We start from the raw sequence: 21,475 nt of genomic DNA on the forward strand, positions 1-21,475 counted from the left end.
CCCGCAGCAACACTAGAGCGCCGACCACCCGGAAACAAGCCCTTCCCTCCACTCAAACGGGATAGGAGCCCGCGGTGGACCAGGGAAGAAGACCGGGGGAGGGGTCTAGTGAGCAAAATGGCGAGTGATCAGGTAACAGCAAGGAATATTTAAAATGACTGGCACAAAATGAAATTAATTAATTTTTTAAATAGCGTTCTTGCGAGTCGGCAGCTAGCGCTAGGTAGGCAATATTTCAACCACAACAGTCCCACTACCTTAGTCGCGTCCACACCTAAGGGACAATCCACCACTCTGCCAACCTTTTACCCACCTCTGTATCCCTCCAAGGAAGAGAAGAGGCTCTACCGTCTGGACCCAAAACGTGCATTGTCTTTTTATATTGATCGTACCAAAGACTCCTGGGTGGATGATCAACTTTTCATAGGCTATGTGGGCTCCAAAAAAGGCAGAGCTGCGCAAAAATACACCATCTCTTCATGGGTTGTCTTCTGCATTAAAATATGCTAAGCATTAACGAAAAAGGAGCCTCCTGTGGAGTTGCATGCTCACTCCACTAGAAAAACAGCAGCAACAACTGCGTTAGCACATGGAGTCCCAGCCCTGGATATTTGTCAGGCAGCGACATGGGCATCCCTGCACATGTTTACCAGACACTACTGCCTGGACAGCCAAGTCCGTAGGGACGGTTACTTTGCCTGTTCAGTCCTCCAGGAATTCCTAGTGTGACCTTGGTTTGCAGACCCTGGTATATCCTGGGTAACTTTTCTAAGATAAGGCATCTACAACTAATAGTCTCTATCAGATAAACAAGTTACTTACCTTTGATAACAATGTATCTGGTAGGGACATAAATGAGGTCACAAGTCACTTTTCTAAGACAAGGCATCTACAACTAATAGTCTCTATAAGATAAACAAGTTGCTTACCTTTGATAACAATGTATCTAGTAGGGACATATATGAGGTCACAGGTGAAGTACTGTCATCATGGATGGTAGTCAGCATGTACACATTCCTCCTGTCCACAAATTCCACAACTAGCAGATCCTCACTATGCAAGGTTCTGCACTGTCCCCTCTGAAGCTCTTTGTAAGCAAGCTCTTTTGGATACCCTTTACGATTAGAGCGGATTGTGCCACAAGCAAAAGTGTCCACTTTGAACAATTCCTTAAACAATTGCACAGCAGTGTAAACGTTATCAAGGTACAAATTGTGATCCCCATTAAACAGTCCTCTAGCAAGTTCCCACACAATTTTCTCGGAAACTCCAAAAGTGGACGGACAACCGAGGGGGGGTCAATAGTGGAATCCCTACCAGAGATCACCTGGAAGTTATAGACATATCCTGTCCTACTCTCAGACAACATATACATCTTAATTCCAGAACGTGCCCTCTTGCTAGGAATGTACTGCCTAAAAATCAAATGGCCCTTGAACAGGATCAAAGACTCATCAACAGCTATTTCTTTCCCTGGAGTATAGATCTCTGAAAATCGAACTACAAAGTGATCAAGAACAGGCCGAATCTTAAAAAACTGTCCCAGTCAGGGTGATCTCATGGCAACGCCAAAGCATTATCATCAAAATGCAGCATCCAAAGCAAAAGTAAATACCGATCATATACAAAATATAGGAAATATGTCTGTGCCATCAAGGGACTGGTAGACCAATATGAAGCCAGGGACTGCTTCCTTATCAAGCCTATCAAAAAAGTCAAACCCAAAAACCTCTCCATCTCATCCAGGTGTGTGGGAATCCACCGGTGAGCTCTTGAGCAGGGCGTAAGTCTGGCACTATTGTCCCTCAAAAACTGTTCAGCACGCAAACTAGTCTACCCAACAATCTCATCCAAAAATACACCATCCATCAACAACTGAAAAAACCTGTATAGGCAAAACATTTTCACAATCTGTTCTACACCCTAAATCACCACTAAAGGCAGGCAACACCGTCTGCACCATGTTTGGATCAACCCAGAGTCCAGCACTTCCAGTAGGAAGCCTTGCAGCCCCAGGCTGCAATCCAGATGTCACTTGCTGCACCATCAACACATCAGTGTCCTCTAAAACAGGCACTTCATCCGCACTGAGAGTTGCTTCATCATCAGATGATTCCTCGTGGACAGAAAACTCACTGCCAGAATCTTGCACTCTCTCCTCTCCATTAGACGCACTGTCATTCTCAATAATCCTGCTCAGAGGAGGATTCAAAAAGCATACCAACCCCCTTTTGAACAGTACACCTAAGACTAGCCATAATCCTTACTAATAAAGGTAACTTGCCAAACAAGTCAACATCAACAAACACTTTGTAAAATAAGTAATAAACAAAATGTGGCTTTATCACAAAGACCTATATACTCCAAAACTTTACCACTCAGTTGCCATAGCAGGTAGACTCACCTCCTCCTACTCTGCACAGACAAAGTAAGGATCAACATTATCCCACTAAAAAGAAAAAAAGAAAAGAAAATGAGCGACCCTTGCCCATGGGGCCACCCCCCACAAATAAATCCCTGGTGGTCTAGTGGGCCCGATTTCTTTTTTAAAAATGGCGTGATCTGCCCCCCTGGGGAGCAGACACAGCCAAAAACATTGCCCCCAAAAGGGGAGCGACCTGCAAACAGTTAATTACCTGCACAATTTAAAAAAATTCTCTGGTGTCTAGTGGCCATTTCTGCTGCACGATTGTGCGATCGTGCAGCAGGAATGCTCAAAAGAGGCATCGGAAGAAAGGAAAACTCTTTCCTTTACCCAATGCCCCTTTTGTTAAAATGCCCCCCTCCCCAGAAGTGAAACTCACCTCCCGTTCAAAGGATGCACTGGAAGCAAATGCCTTCCAGCGCATCCGGTATCATGTAATGACATCAGCACGCGAGGCGCGCTGACGACATTAGATGACGTGGAGGGGGGCGGGGGAGGCAGGGGAAAGGCTTCCCTGCCTTCCCCGGTGGGAGCAACATAAAGGGCGGCCCACAGGGGGAGCGCCAAAGCTTCCCCCATTGGGTGGGTGCTAGGACGGCCAGGAGCCGTCCGACGCACACACGCCCACCGTGACGTCGGAAGGCTCCCAGCCGTCCGACGCACGGAAAACGTTAATGTACTGAGGAGCATGAATGTTTGAAGCTGGTTCCCACGAGTTCTCCTCTGCCCCTTATCCTTTCCATGAAACTAGATACCACACCTTCGTACCTCTTTTCCTTAAATCAAGAATGCTTTGTACCTCATATTCAGGTTAATCATTAACCCAAATAGGGGGAGCTTTCTTCCTGATAGATGTGTAGGATGCCCTTAGCAGGAAGACGTGGAGCACTGGATGACTACGCAATGTCTTAGGCAGGGATAAAAGCATAGGAACAGGATTAATGCGTTTTTTGATTTTGTACGGGCCTATGTATCTGGGCTTAAAAATGCTATATTTCCGAAATCTTAAATTCTTTGTAGACAACCAGACGATGTCACCAGGTTTTTATTCTGGCAGGGTCTACGGTGTTTGTTGGCTTGTAGTTTGTTCTGGACTTTGGCTTCCTTGAGATGTTTTTGCGTTTATTGTATGGTCTTTTGTATGTGACCCACCCTCTGATTGACACCTGGGAGTTTAGCGTTTAGTCTTGGATGCAGAAAGGAAATAATCCTGGGGTGAAAACCATAAATGCTGTAAAAAGGAGCCGTTTTTGTGCATTGGTGCCTTGAGCTGTTATAGGCTATTTCTGAGATCCACAACAAGTCCACCCAGGAGTACGTATTCTCTTCCACAAAGCAACGGAGGTATTGTTTTAACGTCGGATTGACATGTTCAGTCTGCCTGTTGGTTTGGGGGTGGAAACTAGTGGATTTAGCTGAGGCCATGTGTAAAGCTTTATACCATGTTGTCCAAAACTGTGCAGTGAATTTGGATTCTCTGTCGGATACAATAGTCCTAGGTAGTCCTAGGTAGGCCATGCAGCCATACTACGTTTTTAGGAGCAAGTGAGCCAATTGTCCCGCAGTTGGCACTTGGAGAAAGGCGATAAAATGCCCAATCTTTGTTAGACTGTCTACAACCACCAGTATAAAGGAACATCCTTTGTCCTTAGGTAGTCCTACTATGAAGTCTAAGGACATCGTTTCCCATGGTTCTTCAGGTGTGAGTAGAGGTTTTAACAACCCTGTGGGTTTTCCATGTTCTGTCTTTGCTTGATTGCATTTGGTACAAGTGTTGACAAAGTTTTGGACATCCTTACGTACTGAAGGCCACCAGAATTGCCTTAACACCTTGTCTAAGGTTTTCTCCACACGTTGTGTCCAGCACTGGGTAAGTGGTGACAACAATGGAGTACTTCCTGTTGTCTAACTCTAGTAGGGACCAATAGCTGGTTATGAAGAATGGGAAGCCCTTGTATGATTTTCCACTGTGTATGCTTTTTCAACCATTCTTTCCAAATGGGTTTTTTGATTGCCTCTTAAATTTTTGGGAGGAATTCCTCCGTTTCTACCACCCCAATTACTTGGACAGGTTTAAAAATAGAATGCATTTCCTGACTTTTTTCCACTTAGTCAGAATCCTGTCTTGATAAGGCATCTGCCTTCCTATTTTCTGATTCAGGGCGATAGGTGGCCACAAAGTGAAATTCTGTGAAGAACAACATCCATCTCAACTGTCTAGGCCCTAGACTCTAGGGGATAACATATGAACAGATCTCATAAATTGGAGGTTGCGATGGTCCGAATACACCGTGACCATGTGTTGTGCCCCCAACAAATAATGTCTCCATTTTCCAAACACCCCTTTGATGGTAATAACTCCTTTTCAGCAATGGTGTAGTTGTGTTCTGCTTCATTAAGCTTACAGGACATTTATGCTACCGGGTGCATTTGACCAGTGATTTCATTTCTTTGAGACAGGATGGCCCCAGTGGCCACATCCAAAGCATCCACGTCTACAATGAACGGTCTCTTAGGATCAGGATGTATCAAAACAGGAGCGGTCGTAAACGCCCTCTTCAATAGTTCAAATACCTGTTGGGCTTCTTCTGACCAGTGAAAGGATATGTTTTTTCTTAAGTGGTTAGTTATGGGAGAAACCACCTGAGAGAACTGATGTATAAATCACCTGTAAAAGTTGGTGAATCCCAGGAAACACCGCACTTTATGTTTTAGACATGGGCGGATCCCATTCTTTTACTGCTTTGATTTTACTCCCATTTCCTGGCCATTGGGTGTTAACATGACGCCTTGTAATACCCTTTGCACATGAAATACACACTTGCTAAGTTTGCAGTATAAACCATAGATTCGCAAGGCGCAGAGTACAGAGATGATGTGATGGCAATGTATGTTTTCATCAGGTGAAAATATCAAGAAGTTGTCTCTATATACCACTGCGAAGACATCCAGAAACTCCCTCAAGACTTCATTTAGAAAAAACTGAAAGGCTGCGGGGGCATTGCATAGCCCAAAGGGCATAACTGATATTGGGTACGGAATGCTGTCTTCCACTCATTGCCCTCCCTCGTTCTAACCAGATGGTAGGCTCCCTTGAGATCTACTCGGGTGAATATCCTAGCATCTTTAACTTGATCTCGGAGAACTGGGTTCAACAGCAGCGGGTATCGATTCTTTATGGTTATATTGTTATGGGCTCTAAAGTCGATGCACGTTCTGAGTTCGGCATTTGCCTTTGGAATGGAAAATAAAGGTGAGGAGGCTGGTGACTTATATGTTCTTATAAACCCATTCTGTAAGTACTTATCCAAGTACTGTCGGAGATGTTCATTCTCCGGTTCTGTCAGGGCATAAATACTTCCGCACGGAACCCTAGCCCAGGGAAGTAGTTCTATCTGGCAGTCAAAAGGTCTGTGAGGGGGTAACTCCTCTGCTTGTCTCTCACAGAAGACATCCTGAAACTCGTGGTAGTACGATGGTAGTGTGATGTCCTGTTCTGCTACAGTGGCTATAATGTGTGTAGTGGCTAGGGCGGTAATCGGTAAGGGCAGTGCTATTCCACAATTCTCTTTGCACTAAGGAGATTCAAACTTCAAGGTTCTAGAAACCCAATCAGCCATAAGTATTATGTTTGACTAACCGTGGTAGGCCTAGGATAATTCCATATTGGGGTGCTTTTATAATGTTGAATCTGATTTCCTCTCTATGGTTTTCATCACACACCACCTCTAGGTTTTGTGTGCGAAAACAAGTCAGACCGACACCAAATCACTCCCATCTACTGTATACACCTTTTCTATTTTCTCCTTCTTTTCTAGTTTAACATGCAAGTCGAGAGCCTTTTGTTCATCCATAAAAAGGCCTGTAGCCCCTGAATCAATCATGGCCTGAACGTTTCCCCACACTTTAGTAGTACATAAATTTATCGGCAAGAAGAAGTGGTCACTAGTAGATACCTTATATTCACTAATGGATGGGATTGCAGTTCTGCTCAAGAATTCCCCTTTTTCTGTTCTTGGGCTCTTCAGTTTCCGGCCTTTTTCTCAGAAACCTCTTATACGGGTTTACCTGTCTTGTATTTCGATCTGACCATACAATATTTAGGGAAATGGTCCTTACGTCACAATATAGACAAAGTCCATTTCTCCTGAGTATTCTTGGTTTCACCTCATACCTTTTAAATCTACAACCAGGCACTTTCTGGCTCTTCTTTCAACCTTTCTCACTTTGTCACTGTTTTTCCATTTTGTATTCCTCCTTCATCCTTCTTTTTTGTGTTTTTGCTTCTCTCTTGCTCTGGATCAAAACTTGTTGAGAAAAAAACAAGTTCTAGTCCCACCAGTTGGCCCCATCTACACAACCACTGGTGCACTGGTTTGCTGTCTGGGATGTTGAAGGACACATTTTAGTTCCATTTTTCTTCCCACAGCAATTGGCCTGCCACGGATCAAGAGAGTCGCAGTGGCATTTGAATAAACTATCTGTGATCAGACCATAAAATATCAAGGACTTTGTTTCAATAGGAAACCAACCGGTAAGACAACTTTCCGGATAAGACTTTACTTGTGTCTGGCAGGACGAAATTCTAACTTTTGCTCTGTTGGCATCAGTTTCTCTCCACCAACTGGGTATGAGCGGGTCACATCTTCAAGCCCAGGTCTTGGTAATTACAAGACCTTTGAGCAAGTCTGTGTTTTATCAGAAGTAGGACTTTAGGTATTATCAAAAAGAGAGTACGGGGTAAGGCTTTATTATCAGGTACAGAGCTGTAGCATATGTATAACAGCACCGAGGGTGCCCTAGTCCTATTGAAGACAGAGCTCCAAGTGAGTTTGGGTATTATTAGAAAAAGATCTCTCATTTAATCTTGGTACTCTCAGGATCAGAGCTCTAAGTGAATATTGGTGTAATCGAGGCAAGAGCTCTGAGGCACTTTCATTCTTCTAAGTATCAAATCTATTGAACGCATATTTATATTATCAGGAGCTGAGCTCTCTCTATGAGTCTTACCATTAGTAGAGCAAAGCTGTGACAGAGCCTGGGTGTCATCAAGAACGTAGCGATAGCAGAAACACATGTGACTCTAAACAGACGTATGAGGGAGTTTGTATTTTATCAAGAGTAAAGCTATAAGTAACTTTAGGGATTAACAATCGAAGATCTCTGAACTACTCTATGATTCATTACATACACATGTATGAAAGGCACCAACTCTAATTAAGGCTGGCTAGTATCAGGGGCATTGTTAATGGCGGGTTTTGGGATTACCAGAAACATGGCTACAGTGAGTCTGGTTATTTTCTGAAGCACAGCTGTGAGCGAGCCCTGGCAGTGGGCATTCTGACTGCTCTAATGTAATTTGGAGCTCTACCGAAAAACAGACCTGTGGGTGAGTTTATTACTTTAAAAAAGTGTACTTTGAGTAAACAGGACTCTTGATGAAATGAGGCTGGACATTATAAACAACAAGGTTTTGCATGACCCAGGATATCATCAAGAGCAGATTGTTAGTAAAGCCAGCTGTAACATATATTCACAGAATCATAGTGGAAATAACAATAGCCTTTGATGTCTTCACATTGCTGCATCCTGCAGAATCCTTCGTCTGAGCTAAAAAAAGGAAAAATCTCAAAAACTCTTTCTTCTCCATTTTTATAGAATATGACAATCTTAATGATTTTAGTTAACGAGGATGATCGATTAGTATTTTATATTTCAGTGATTGTTGCAAAACATTTTTTTCAACAAAATATTGTAACTAGGATTTTTATTTGCCTCAAAATATTGCACGGTCAATGTTTGTGGTCGAGTTATTTATGAACATTGGGCATACCCAATATTCGGAGAGGCACTGCAGAGTGCTGACAGGGAGCATTATGTATACAGGTTGAACAATATTTTTGTATTGCATTGTTACTTCTATTTCTAATGGTGTTTCAACCATTGTTGATGAATACATAATATTGCAGATCGCCAATATTTTTCCTGGTAACTTAGATATATTGGTATTACTTCAGCTGTGGCTCTATTTTCTGGAGAAAAAAAGATTTTGGCATTCCCACCAACGCTTTTTTGCAATGTATGAGGGCTCCCACTGGGAGCAAAGTATTTCCCACGTTAATAGGAAAGATTTAGATTGGGACAGAAACAATGTGTTGGGGTGTAGTTGAATATTACATTTATTAGATTAATTTATACTCTCCCTGTCAGCTCAGGTGTGAAAAACAAATAGGACCCGGATGTTCCCCAAGTACGACTTTGTGCAGTTATCCAGTAGGCATTTCTGTTCAATAATAATTAGAACACAGATGCCATTTCAACCACATAATTCACCCATCTCGAACTAGTTCTCTAGCCCCAATTCACAAGCTCACCCTAATCTCTTTATGGTATTTTATTCATTTGCTTGACTCGCCCTTTTGGTACACTCAGTAGTATATTAACAGTAGTGAGCTGATGCAGCTGGCCAGCCAACCCCTTCAGAAAATTGTTTGAGCACCGTTGAATGCTGTTCCACCTACATTTTACTTATTGAGTTGTGAGCCCTTTGCTGTAATTGTGGAATAATTGTTTATTATATCATGCTGGCGTTAAGTATTTATTGAATACAATGCTTCATTTCAGTAGTTTGTAATACATTACCATGTCTCTCGCAAATGCTTGCTTTTTTCTCAGCGCTTGGAGAAATACAAGCAGAAAAATAGTATAGCAGCTGCTTTTTTCTGAGGCAGACATAAAAGTGAGACAGAAGTTACTTTCAGTCATGGATCAATATGGTGGCTGAATACAAAATGGTGCAGCGAATGCTAACTGAAGTCATACAATGCATAGAGAATTCAGCTAAAAGCATTTCTGTTCCAACAGACCCTTCTATTAGCATTAGCAAAAACATTTTGTTACTGCTGAAGAACAAACAACCTCATACAGAAGATGTATAGTGCAACTACTAGCTGATATATGCATTGGCAATATTAAAAAATACCTTCATCAACTAACACAAGACCATTGATATCCTGCATCATTATGTTAGTGGCATTAGTGTCATGTACTGCTATTTTTTGTTTAGGCTTCAAAGTGTTCACACAATAAGCACAGCAAACAGGGAGGCAGTGTATGCCAAGACAACATGTGAGGATAAAACCAGCAAATACCACCAGAAAGGTAAGAATCTTCCGACCCCAGGGTTTGAATATACCCCAGAACCATCCAGAGAGTGTCCAAGTACCATTTTCTCTGTGTATGTCAGATGAAAGCCTATGCAACTTCTGGATGGCAGCATATACATTGGGGGCGTGGTCTGGGATGTACATGCAGCAGCTACTGCTAATAATGTGACAAGTCCCACCCCGATTAGCAAGGATGACGTCTAACACCATCCAGTTTTATAAGGTAAAAATACTTGTGGCCTGGAGCTCAGCAGTGATGTTTGTCAGTATACCATCCGTTGTGTTAATAACCCCTTCAACAACCCTTGTTAACCAACGAATGTTAAGACTGTTAGACATGGGGCCCAAAAAAGGTACTATTCCTTTCATGGCATCCTCAAACTGTTGCAAAGTGGTATCTGTCTGATCTACATCTTCTGTGTTAATAACCCTTCTAACTCAGGGCAAGTGTACACTCCGACGCTGAAGCCGATGGTCTTTGTGGTAATTTGACGGAGCTATATACAAGGGGGTAGGAGGACAGAGAGATAACTCCTACCCGATCATCCCTCCAGGAGCCAGACATAACCTTGGGATCCACAGACAAAATAGATATTAGGGGGTGGTATTAAGGGCGGGCTATCTGTTGTTCTCAACTCATATGTGGAATTGCACCTACTCTCCCCCACCTTTATCTTCCCAGTCCCCTGGACACAGAAACTGGCTGTTGTGTTGACCACTGACAGTGGTATTGGCTTATCCTCAGTAACATTACAAGCCTGGAAAGACTGGAAATACTCTGAAGTGTTGAACCCCAGAAAATCAGCTATTTCCATTCAAGATGACATTCCATTCCTTACCCCAATTTATGCATACATGCAAGATCTTAAGAAACCAAACATCTCTTGGCTTGTTGAAGGCCTATGCTGGAAATGTACATTCTGTACCATGGTGCGAGAATCTGCACGTCTTCTCTCTAGAGTATCGAATTGGGGATGGGGACACACCATACTGAGCAATGCAAACCAACCCTTGCGCCTGCTAATGTAGGACAATGGCAAGGACAATAAGTTCTCACTTTTATGGGTCACTGAGGGAAGTAGTCTGCACACCCAGCAATTAGTTGTGTTAGGTGCATTATGATCCTGATGCAACATTTGTATAAACACATTATCCTTATAAGACTTTCAGTGCTCTCCTTTGTGAGGGGCCAAAGGAACAAACATGTGTTCAGGGGGAACAGGTGATGTCCCAATCAAAGAGTTTACAGGATACCTTTCCTCCAAGAACCAAGATATTCCTAATACAAATATCAATGCAATTGCAATCATGGATGCAAAAACTATTTTACTTTTTGTGGACCAACCCCACTCTGGATGCGGAGGTGCAAATGGCTGTTCCTCTTCAGAAATGTGCCGACCAAACGGATACATTGTGAAACCAGGGAAAAAGGAATGCAATAAGACTAATGGCAAAGGCAAGAGTTCCCAGTGTCTGTTAGAGCCTCACTGGTAGACTCTTGTTGTTCAGCAATATTGGCGATCCTAGCTCTTGAGGAAATCCCACATCACACAGGATAATGTACCACCTTCCAGGGGAGCACCTTCGATCTATCCTGTCCAATATCCAAACAATGCACCAATCTCGCCTCTACCTAAACTACTGTTGGTACTATAAGCAAAGTACACCATGATTTGTGCAGTCCATCCCTGCTAATCTGACTTCTCCTAGGGTGCACTGTTCCCCCGTTGGGGGCGCAAATTGTACCTAGCTACTCCAGTCACAGAGGGGTCAGTAAAAAAGGGGGCTCAGACACAGAGGGGAAAGTGGAAAGAGGCTCTCAAATTGCCTTAATCTCTGGGGGTACTGCCGCATTTAGTAACTCATTGTTCTCGACCTCTATTTGGGTCCGCATGAGCTTGGCATACGAAAAGGGGACAAATCGTGTGACTTGCTCCCACTCCAAGTCCTCTATTCCCTCCTTGACCCACTGATCATAGGGTAAGGGTCGATGCACTCTGCGGCAGTGTTGACTATGAATCCAGTTCTTTCGGCCTGTGACTCTGACTGCAGTGCGGGTGGCAAGGAGCACCTGAACTGGCCCCTTCTAACTCGGCTCAAAGTTCTTCTTTCTTTGAAAATTCCTGATCAGTATAAAATCACCAGGCCAAATATCATGTCCTGGCCCCTCGGGTACTGGTGGAAGAGAGTCTTGGATCTGTTGATGAGTAGAACGCAAACTTTCAGTTAACTCACACAGATAGTCCCCTAGCAGAGGATATTCAATTTCATAAAAACTACGAGGGTGCAGGATGCCCCAGACATTTGCTGGGTGCCCAAACACGACCTTGTAGGGTGACAGTCCTGTTCTAGAATGTGCTGTAGTTTTTGTGGACAAAAGGGCTAATGGCAAAGCATCTGGCCACTGCAATCCTGTGGTCTCCTGAATCTTTCCAAATTTCAGTTTGAGAGTACCATTGTATTTCTCAACCAAACCTGCGGACGGGGTGGTTTGCAGCATGAAACTTCTGTCTGATATGTAGCCCCTAACAAACTTACTAAATTACTTTGGCATTAGTCAGTCAGTCAGGACTTGAGGAGCCCTGACCAAGTTGTTGGGGCCACAACCTCAACTGATCCTGGCATATTCAGGATTGCAGTAAACAAAAGTGTGCACATCAAGGGGGGGGTTTAGACACTTTATGCCCTCTGCCTTCCAAAAAATCCAAGGCATCTGGCAATCCTAAGAAAGACGTTGTGCCCCCTGCCCGAGAAAGAGAATCCCGGCGTCCTATATAAGGAAAGCAGACAAGGTGATAGCCACAGAAACTTTCTTGAGCCCCAATAATATGAAACCTACTGGGGACTCTCTGACACACCATACCAGCATATTGCAGGTTACAATTAAGTCACTCCTTGAACCATTGATGGGAGTGCTGAATAGTTTAGATACATCTTTAAAAATACTAATTGGTTCTAGCATTGTTGGACTTGGCCCTTCTGGCAGGTTCACCCCTAATCTTTTTGCTTTTAATATGTGATCTGTGCTAGTGATTTTTTTTCAAAACTGTAATGATCTGTGCTAGTGATTTTAGGGTCTCTGCGCACTTTTTCCCTGTGTCCCAGGGTAAAGTGTGTGCGTGTAGTATGGCTGGCCTGCCCTCCCATAGGAATGCATGGGGAATGTGTGTGTCCATGTTAGTTCCTGATGTGTGGGGAGTGCAGGCTCGAGTTTGGTATGTGCGAACTCGTGAGAATGAATGCTGCGCAATGGTATGTGCGGCTTGTATGTGTCTAGTGGGCAAGTGCCACTTCTAGACATTGATGTGTGTGTGCAGTGAGGGTGCTGGAGCGTGATTGGCTGGAGCTGGCTGGCAAGCCTGGTTCCAGGAAGTCTGGATGGGTCTGCCCAGGAGTGAGTGGAGAGATCAGCATGAGTGATGTGAGGGAGGGCTGCACCTGGTTCCTGATGGGGCTGGGCTTTCCCCACACAATGCTGGCTCCACCCCTGGAGAAGAAAAATATTTACAATACTCCTTCTCAGGGGTCTTACCAATAAGTAGTCCATTCAAAAGTGGCAAAGAAATCAACACAGAATCTGAAATATGAAAAGACATCTTTATTATTAATTGTGAGGCTCCGTCGCCCAGCCACTCTTAAAGCAACTGAATGAGGGAGTCTGCTGCATGGCCTTCGCACAGGCCTTTTATACAGAATATTCCGCCTTAAGCACACATTCCTGCTTTGAAGTGCATTATGTTGGAGATTCCCAGGACGTGCATACAAAGCATCACTTTCAAGATAAGTCCAGGCTAAAAAAAGGATTGCACACATGCTTGGTTTCCTGTTCAATCAGGCCGGACAAACCCACCATAAAACCTTCAACTAGATCGATGAACATGTCTTAAAGGAAAGGCAGCAACAGATGGGACGGAGATAGGAGTGGTGGGAACAGTGCCATAAAAGATCGGACATGTCCTGCTCTTTGAACTTTATTGCGCCAGCTGCTGAACAAGGAACTGGCTTGGGAGGTTAGCCTCAAGCAACAGGGTCAGCTGTCGTCAGGTCATGCAGAAGTCAGCACAAACCCATGCTAAGGTTATGTCCTTTAAATGCTTGCTCTGCCATGGGGAGAGCCTACTGTAAGGGCAACGAATAACATGGCTGCTATTTACAAGATGAAACCCAAGTGTTCAATACAAAACCTTCAAATGCACAGTGAATCCATTGGTGTAACATGACGAAAATACTCATGAATAACGCATTCATTATTTGCGGTTCACTGATACCAAATTCATAACAGAATCATGACATTTAAAACACAGGTTCAGAACCCCCAGAACCACAGAGCATCCTTTTGCCCTTACATAGGCAATAACCTATACTCATGCTAAATCTGAGACCATGGCTATATTCATCACTAGCTGGTGTTGATGTAAATACTGTACAAAAGGAATTATCAGTAAACTCTGACCTAACCAGTTCATGTTCAGGTAAAATATGAAGCTCATGTGAAGAAACAGTAGAAAAAGAAAGAGTACGTTGGGAAGTTGGTGCAGACGTCAATTGTGTAGGAGGAAACAAACCAAAATATAGTAGCCAATAAAATACATAAAAGTATTAAAATAGATAGAGCTATACCGCACTTAGAGAACAATATTCTATAATGTCTGTTTTTCATCTCTTGCTTTTTATCGTCATTCCTCAATACAATCTCCATTTTCTAATGTCGCTCACGCAATCTTGGTAGAGTACATCAGCTGTGATTATTAGCAGGTCATAGGGACACTGCAAGTCCTGCAGGCCTACTGCCACTACTCAGGTCACAAACTGAACCGTTTGTACTCCTATGTGACCCTGCAACTGGCAAATGGTAACCAATCAAAAATTTAACAAAAAACCATAATATAATTCAGCAAGAGAAAAAGAACAACAAAAAGTCAAATGTGAAATACTTGCACAATCCTAAGCAGAAAGCAAATCCTAGAATTTTCTAATAACGTTTTATATAGCTTCCTATGCATTTCAGTAATTCATTATACTTTTAAGTGAAACAATGGTGTTCCTGATCAATGCTCTCAGATGAGAAGGGAATACTCTTCCACAGAGAGTGGACTTTATTCTGCTTTTACTAAACAGAAATACTTTAAAACAATGCCAGCAAAGCAGCAAAAATTAGTTTCCAAACTTCAAGTCTGTACAAGCTCACAGAAAATACCCAAAGTCCATCAGATCCGCTTCCAGTGTTTTCTTCGCGTTGGGCCTCTTCAAGTCAGGCCTTTCATGAGGAGACAATACTGTTTAGTTGGAGTGCCGCTCGGGGAAAACACTCACAGCTCACTCGAAAGTCTCAATGTCTAAAAACAATGCACCAGTGTCTCTTCTTTGTGGCAGACACTACAAATGATGCGCTCTTCATTAATCAGGGGCACAAAGCATCTAGTGCAGATCCAAGCACTGTTAAGAAAACTCTTTCAGCAAATCAGCAGCACTTTCAAACTCCAACACTCATCATTTAGTGTCAGAGGACGCTCAAGCTGCTCTCTCCTGGGCACCAGAATGTAGTGCCTTTTTCCAAACGTGGATGCTCGGGTGCACTGCCTTTCCACTGGTGCAAAGCAAGAAGTGTGAATGTGGCCAAAACTCGGGCCAATGGCTCAAGGGAATGTACACTGACAGAGGTTTTCCAGCACATAACAGGTACAGAGCCCAAACAACAAATAAACGAATCAGCTCCTCCTTTCTTCTGCAACGCCTTTCACAAATCAAATGCCTTGCTTTGGAGGTATCACTGATGTTACGCTGATGATCGTTGTCCAGCTTCGCGACTTCCTTGTTTGCAAGAAGTGTAGAGCCAGGAAATCTGTTCATCTTAGAGCGGTCACTGATGGGGTGTGAGCTTAGTGTTGATCACAGGTCTGCAGGGAATCACTCTTCCTTTGACTCTGGAAGATCCAGCAGGACCCTAGTGATGTAGGATATGTAACACAATTGTTAGTTTCCTTCAAATCGAGCACAAAAAATAGTTCATGTGTTTTAACAAAAGGACTGGCAAGCAGGTGACCTGCAATCTGCAAGGGAGTGACAATGTGCCATTGGCATAAAATACAAGAGCAAAGGCAAAGGGCAAAACAGTATCTTTAGAATCTTCATTTATGTTCTTTTCATTATTCTCTGTCATCTATAGCTACACAGGAATTCTATCCAAATGAATTTCCTCACACAGTGGCATTGTCTAATGGGGTAAATACATATGTTCCCTCAATGACTAAGCCTAGGTGTTCCTAAATTCCTTATCTAGAACATCTCGAATAGAAAAATAACATCATTCATATTATCAAGGACATGAAGAAAAGTCCCTTAAAAATGTGCATTAAGTGCACTATGCAATACAAAAGGCTAATGATCAAATGTGAAGACAAAGAACAAACACTAGAAAGTCCTGGTATTTGCATGTTTAGAACACATCTAATCCCACCAAAAATTAAAGCAGCAGGAACACAAGAGAACTGAAAAATTAAAAATAGACATTGGAACCAGCCTATCACTACCTTGACAGTCAGTCTGAAAAAAAACATTTTACATAACATGGGGGGTCCCTAATACATAACTACAGTCTAGAAGTGTGCACATAAACAATACACCCATAATAATAAATGGGCTGACTGGTGAAAGGAATATGGGAAAAGGGGAAATGGAATTAGGACACAACTAAAATGCCTAATAACTAAGCATAATGCGACATTGGTCAGGGGCGGAACAACAAAAGAAAAATCTATAGGAAGAACAAGAGTTTGCTTGGGTGCCTCAGGCATGTAACACAGCACCAAGAAAACGGGGAATACACAAAAGACCAAAGTTACACAAATTCTAATTCTATGTTCCTGTTCTCTCTTCAGGGAGAGGAAAAATGAAACCTGGCTTCCTTTCAAGGGACAAAGCCATATGCTATTTGGGAAACAAAACATGATTAAATAACGCAATATAAAAATTAGGTCACCGTGAGTCACAGATCTATAATTCTATCCTTAGGTCCAATCAAGGATACATAACAATTTAGGGCTGCCTATTCCTTTAATAGAATGAGCAGTAAGTAACATCAGGTGATACACTTTGAACCCGTTATATTTGTTTAGTTTTTTTTTTCAATACAGCCAAATGTATAGCCAAAGGTAGGCATGCACTGGTAAAAGTGCTGCCATCCTTCCTCACAGTATGCAAACCATATCTGTGAAATTTATCATTATTCCAAATTCATCCAATAATTGTGTAGTGGTACGTATCATACGGACCACTTCAGAACACAGGAGAACGTGTGATGGTAACAACAAAACATACAAAAAATGCAGCACCATGGCATGTGTTTTTTATGCACTTTAAACCTGCAGCCAAAAACCCAATATTTGGGCCTGTCTAAATTGTCAGGTCAAAAACTCCATACAAACTCTATACCCAGCGTTTGATATTTGAGCACAACGCAGTTGTAGATCAATTGTCAAAATATAATATGTTATGACAGCTGTAAATACCTCAAACAGAAACATGTACATTTTTTTCTGTTAAAGAAATGACGCAAAAACACATCTTTTGTCAATTAGCCAAACTCACGTGTCTTCTCTTCTTAAGAACAATCCATGAAAAATCTGTTGGCAAAAACAGAAAAATACACAACACAAAAACATTGTACCATACACAAAAAATAACTGTTTATTACTTAACTGTTAATGAGCAAATCTGTATTGAACGTAGGCCTGTAACCTATAACCTTCAAAATTGTGTGAAAAAGGCTGCATGTTATTTTTATCTAAAACTGGATGCATCATTTCGTTTTCTGTAAAATAAAACACAGCTAGCAAACATTGTAGCAGTCCTGCCAAGCATTTAACACGATGTTTAAAGAAACCCCTTTTCATCTCCCCGTTTAAATCAAGGTCCTTCATGTTACCACGGTGAGAAACCTCACCCTTAGCAGCCCGTGCAGAGAGGTCATTCTGCATTCCTTGGAAACAAAGGCCTAATTAAAAGGCTGTAAATGGCAACACATGAGGGGCCTTCTCCATAATTTATGGGGAAACACTTAAAAGAGAACATCTCAGCGAGCGCGCTGAGCCAGCTGTTGCAGATTCTCCCAGCCCCCAGCTTCTGCCACAGTGGAGCTGACAAAGCCAGTAGGCTGGATCTAATCAACAATAATTCAAGCTATTTTAAAAAAATAATTTCTCTTTTTAGGCGCTAAAATTATCACTATTCCCATATTATTAGACTACATTCACTGTCAATTTGTCTCAAAAGCTAAAGACACACAGACCAGTTTTTTTTGGAGTAATTACTTGTTGCAATCCTATGGCACACACTTCATCAGTGTTAAATAAGCAAACTTTCCGCAGGCCTAGCTTGAAGATAGAACCTCCAATCCTTATATTAAAACAAGCCTGTGTAATGGCACATTAACCCACTGAATCACAAGAAAGCACAACCTTATATCAAAACCTAAATGCATGCATTTGCTTAAGGCTGAGACACTTTAAGGAAAGCAAAAATGCAGTTTAAACAGTGAATGTACTCAAAATCGACTTTCTGATTTTGGGCATTAAAAAATGAGCATCCTACAATCTTTTTGCAGAATATGAATTACCAGAAAGTCTATTACATAATCCATGAGTTAGGTATGTCAAAATAATAATTTATACGTTATAAAAAGGAGCTTGCTTGCGCCTATGGCAAGCGAATTTATACACATGAATTCTTGTCATTTTAGTGATGCAACATAACGTAAATCACATTTTAATGCTAAGAGGTCATAGTATGAGTGCTAAGCTTTATAAATATTAAAAAACGATTTTGGTAGCACTAATTTTTATTAATTATTTTTCCATATTTAATAATTTTTGTTTTCTAATAAAACCCAATTATTTCTGTTTTGCGATTGTTTCACATATAAGAGGCCGCTACATCCCTTGCCTCTTATTGAGATGCATTAACTCACAAACCTGAGCGCATATGCCTAATTTAAAAAGCGTCACATTCTGCGTCACTTTTAGGGCCTCTGTCATGTAAAAGGGCCGTCATGCAAAATTCCACCCGTGTTTAACTACAAAAAAATTGCTGGCTGAAGAAACATTCCTATGCAAATATACTGCAGCTAAAAACGTTTTGCCTGTGAACATTTAATACAGTGCATTTAAGTGAAAACGCTGTAAATGTATTTATTTCTGCAAAAACATGTAATTTCGTTTTTGGCTGGGGCCTTATTTAAATCCATTAAATGTGAACCACACACATTGAGCACATTTCAGACATAAACAGAAAGTGTTGAAAACATTTAGGACACACAATACAGCGCTCTCCAACCATTCCTTGTAAATCGCGTCGTCGCAATGTACAACAAAACTCACAAACAAAATAGACATGTAAACACACATTTTAACCACGCATTCAAAACACACATTTAAACCCACAAATCAACACTCAGAACGAAAACAGGACAGTCCGGACTATACGTAGCTGTAAGTCATATTTACAAGAAACACTGTTCAACAGTGTAAAAACCAAAAAATACACTCAATTCACTAGCTGCAGCTGGCAGAACACCAAAAATCGTTCTGCATATCCATTCATAAAATTACATAGAGCAAAGGATCCTTGTTATGTATTATGACATATTTTAGTTCTTTGGGGATACAAAATCACCAAGGAAGAAATATGTTTGTAAATCTAACCTATTTAGATAAACCGGCTAATTCAAGCGTATACAAAGTTGGCCAATACAAAGCTCCAAATTTGCTAAGATCAGGCATCTTATAGCTCACTAATCCAGCATCAAACTTCAAGGGGTACCGAAGCAATGAAACCTCGTGTAAGTCAAAACCCTCGGTTTTTGGCAATTGCAACTGTCAAATAATACTAAGAACCAATACTAAGAACCACAAATGCAATGGAACCATGCAATACAACAAAGCCTTAAGGCTATTACAAAGCTCGGAGAGCTAACCACAAAGCCTGAGGAGGCTATTACAAAGCTCAGTGAGCTATTACAACAAAAACCTTAAAGGTTAACAACAAAGCTTTCAAAAAGCTAGAACAACCACCAAGGACTGGGAGCGACCCACAAATACTTATCAAAGCTGTAGCAAACAAATAGTTGTCCAAATTCTAACTGCCAATTTCTAACTGCACTAACAGTCTCTTTAAAAAAAAACTTACGCCAAAAAGGGTTGCTCAGTCAGGAGTGACATCTTTTGGAGAGTTTTAAGTCAGAAAAATCAAAAATATACTGGGCCGCTAAGACAGAGAATCCCCCAGAACCTCCGTGCACAGAGTACCTCTTTTAGTAGATTTCTGTCTTGCCTTCCCCAGCATAATTCTTTTCTCTGAAAAATCTCTCCTCCAGGTAATCACTTCATGATGAGCCCCACGTTGGGCGCCAACTGGAGAAGAAAAATATTTACAATACTCCTTCTCAGGGGTCTTACCAATAAGTAGTCCATTCAAAAGTGGCAAAGAAATCAACACAGAATCTGAAATATGAAAAGACATCTTTATTATTAATTGTGAGGCTCCGTCGCCCAGCCACTCTTAAAGCAACTGAATGAGGGAGTCTGCTGCATGGCGGTGCGTCTAACGACCCTAGCCTCCCCAGGGAATGAAAGGGGTGGTTGAGCCATCAAGGGTGCTCCAAAACCAGCTGCAACTGGTTTCCCCCCACCCTGCACCCTGAGACAAAGGATTTAGGGCCAGATGTAGGTAGGATCGATTTACCGATTTTTAATTACCGAATTTTACCGATTCGGTAATTAAGAATCGGTAAATCTGAGGGGTGGGTATGTAGGTATTCCAGATATGCTGGAATACCGAATCGGAGAAATTCGGTATTTACCGATTCGGTAAATACCGATCGGTAATGCCCATTCATTCCTATGGGCTTTGAAGCCCATAGGAATGAATGGGCATTACCGATTCGGTATTTACCGAATCGGTAAATACCGAAGTTCACAAGGGTGCAGATGGTGTCACTTTGACACCCTCTGGCCCCCCCAAAACAGGCTCGGGTGCCATGTGGCAGGCATACATGCCCCAAGGGCAGGTCTGCCTGTCATATGGCAGAGGTGTGCATGCACACATGTGCATGCACACCGGAATCGGTATTTTACCATCAAATTGGATTTGATGGTAAAATACCGATTTTGTAAGGCTTGTGGGACTCAGAAGAGTCCCACCTACATCTCAAATTTACCGAATCGGTAAAAATACCGATTCGGTATTTTACAGAATCGGTAAATTTACCGATCGGTAAATTTACTGATTCTGTAAAATTAAGGGCCCTACATACCATTTCTGAAATACCGGTCGGTAACGGCCGAAAATACCGATTTTCGGCCGTTACCGACCGACCTACATCGGGCCCTAAGTGGTATAAGAAGGGGCTGTGTACCCTTACAAGTTCTCTGTTCTGTTCCAGGATCCCGAGGGGGCTGCTGCTGTTGCTGGGGCCAGGAGGACCGCCACTTGGATTGTCTCCCTGCCTGGAGACCCAGTGAGCTGGCTCTGGGCCCAGCTTTGCCCCCTGCCTGCCTCCAGACCTTGCTGGAGCTTTGCTTTTGTCCGTAGCGCTTAAGAGCGCTGTATTTTTGCTGCTAGTGCTGGGAGCGCTTTATTTTCCTCCCTAGCGCTGGGAGCGCTTGACTTTGCCCTTCGAGCGCTGGGGAGCGCTCTGGTTGTCCAGCCGGTGCCCACCCGTCGTTTGCTCAGGACTGCCGAGCCCCTTGGAGTGCCCACCTCGAGTCCTTGGGTATTTTAGACGAGCCGGTGCCCACCCGGCATTGCCCCGTGTTTTCACCGCCGCAGCCCAGGACAAAGAACCGCAGAGAGAAGCTGCCGGGAGAGCCACGCTGGGATTGGCCCAGCC

General features: G+C 42.5%; 1 long non-coding RNA gene across 1 annotated transcript; it reads right to left on the reverse strand.

Moving 5' to 3' along the window:
- Positions 1 to 13,169: 13,169 nt before the first annotated feature.
- On the reverse strand, positions 13,170 to 18,616 carry LOC144772970 (uncharacterized). The gene is made up of 2 exons (XR_013599886.1): positions 17,179 to 18,616; positions 13,170 to 15,535 (listed from the first exon to the last, which is right to left on the reverse strand). It is a non-coding gene; the product is annotated as an uncharacterized LOC144772970 (long non-coding RNA).
- Between the last annotated feature and the right edge of the window lie 2,859 nt (positions 18,617 to 21,475).

The sequence above is a fragment of the Lissotriton helveticus genome, chromosome 8 (genome assembly GCF_964261635.1).
Source record: "Lissotriton helveticus chromosome 8, aLisHel1.1, whole genome shotgun sequence".
Lineage (NCBI taxonomy): Eukaryota > Metazoa > Chordata > Amphibia > Caudata > Salamandridae > Lissotriton > Lissotriton helveticus.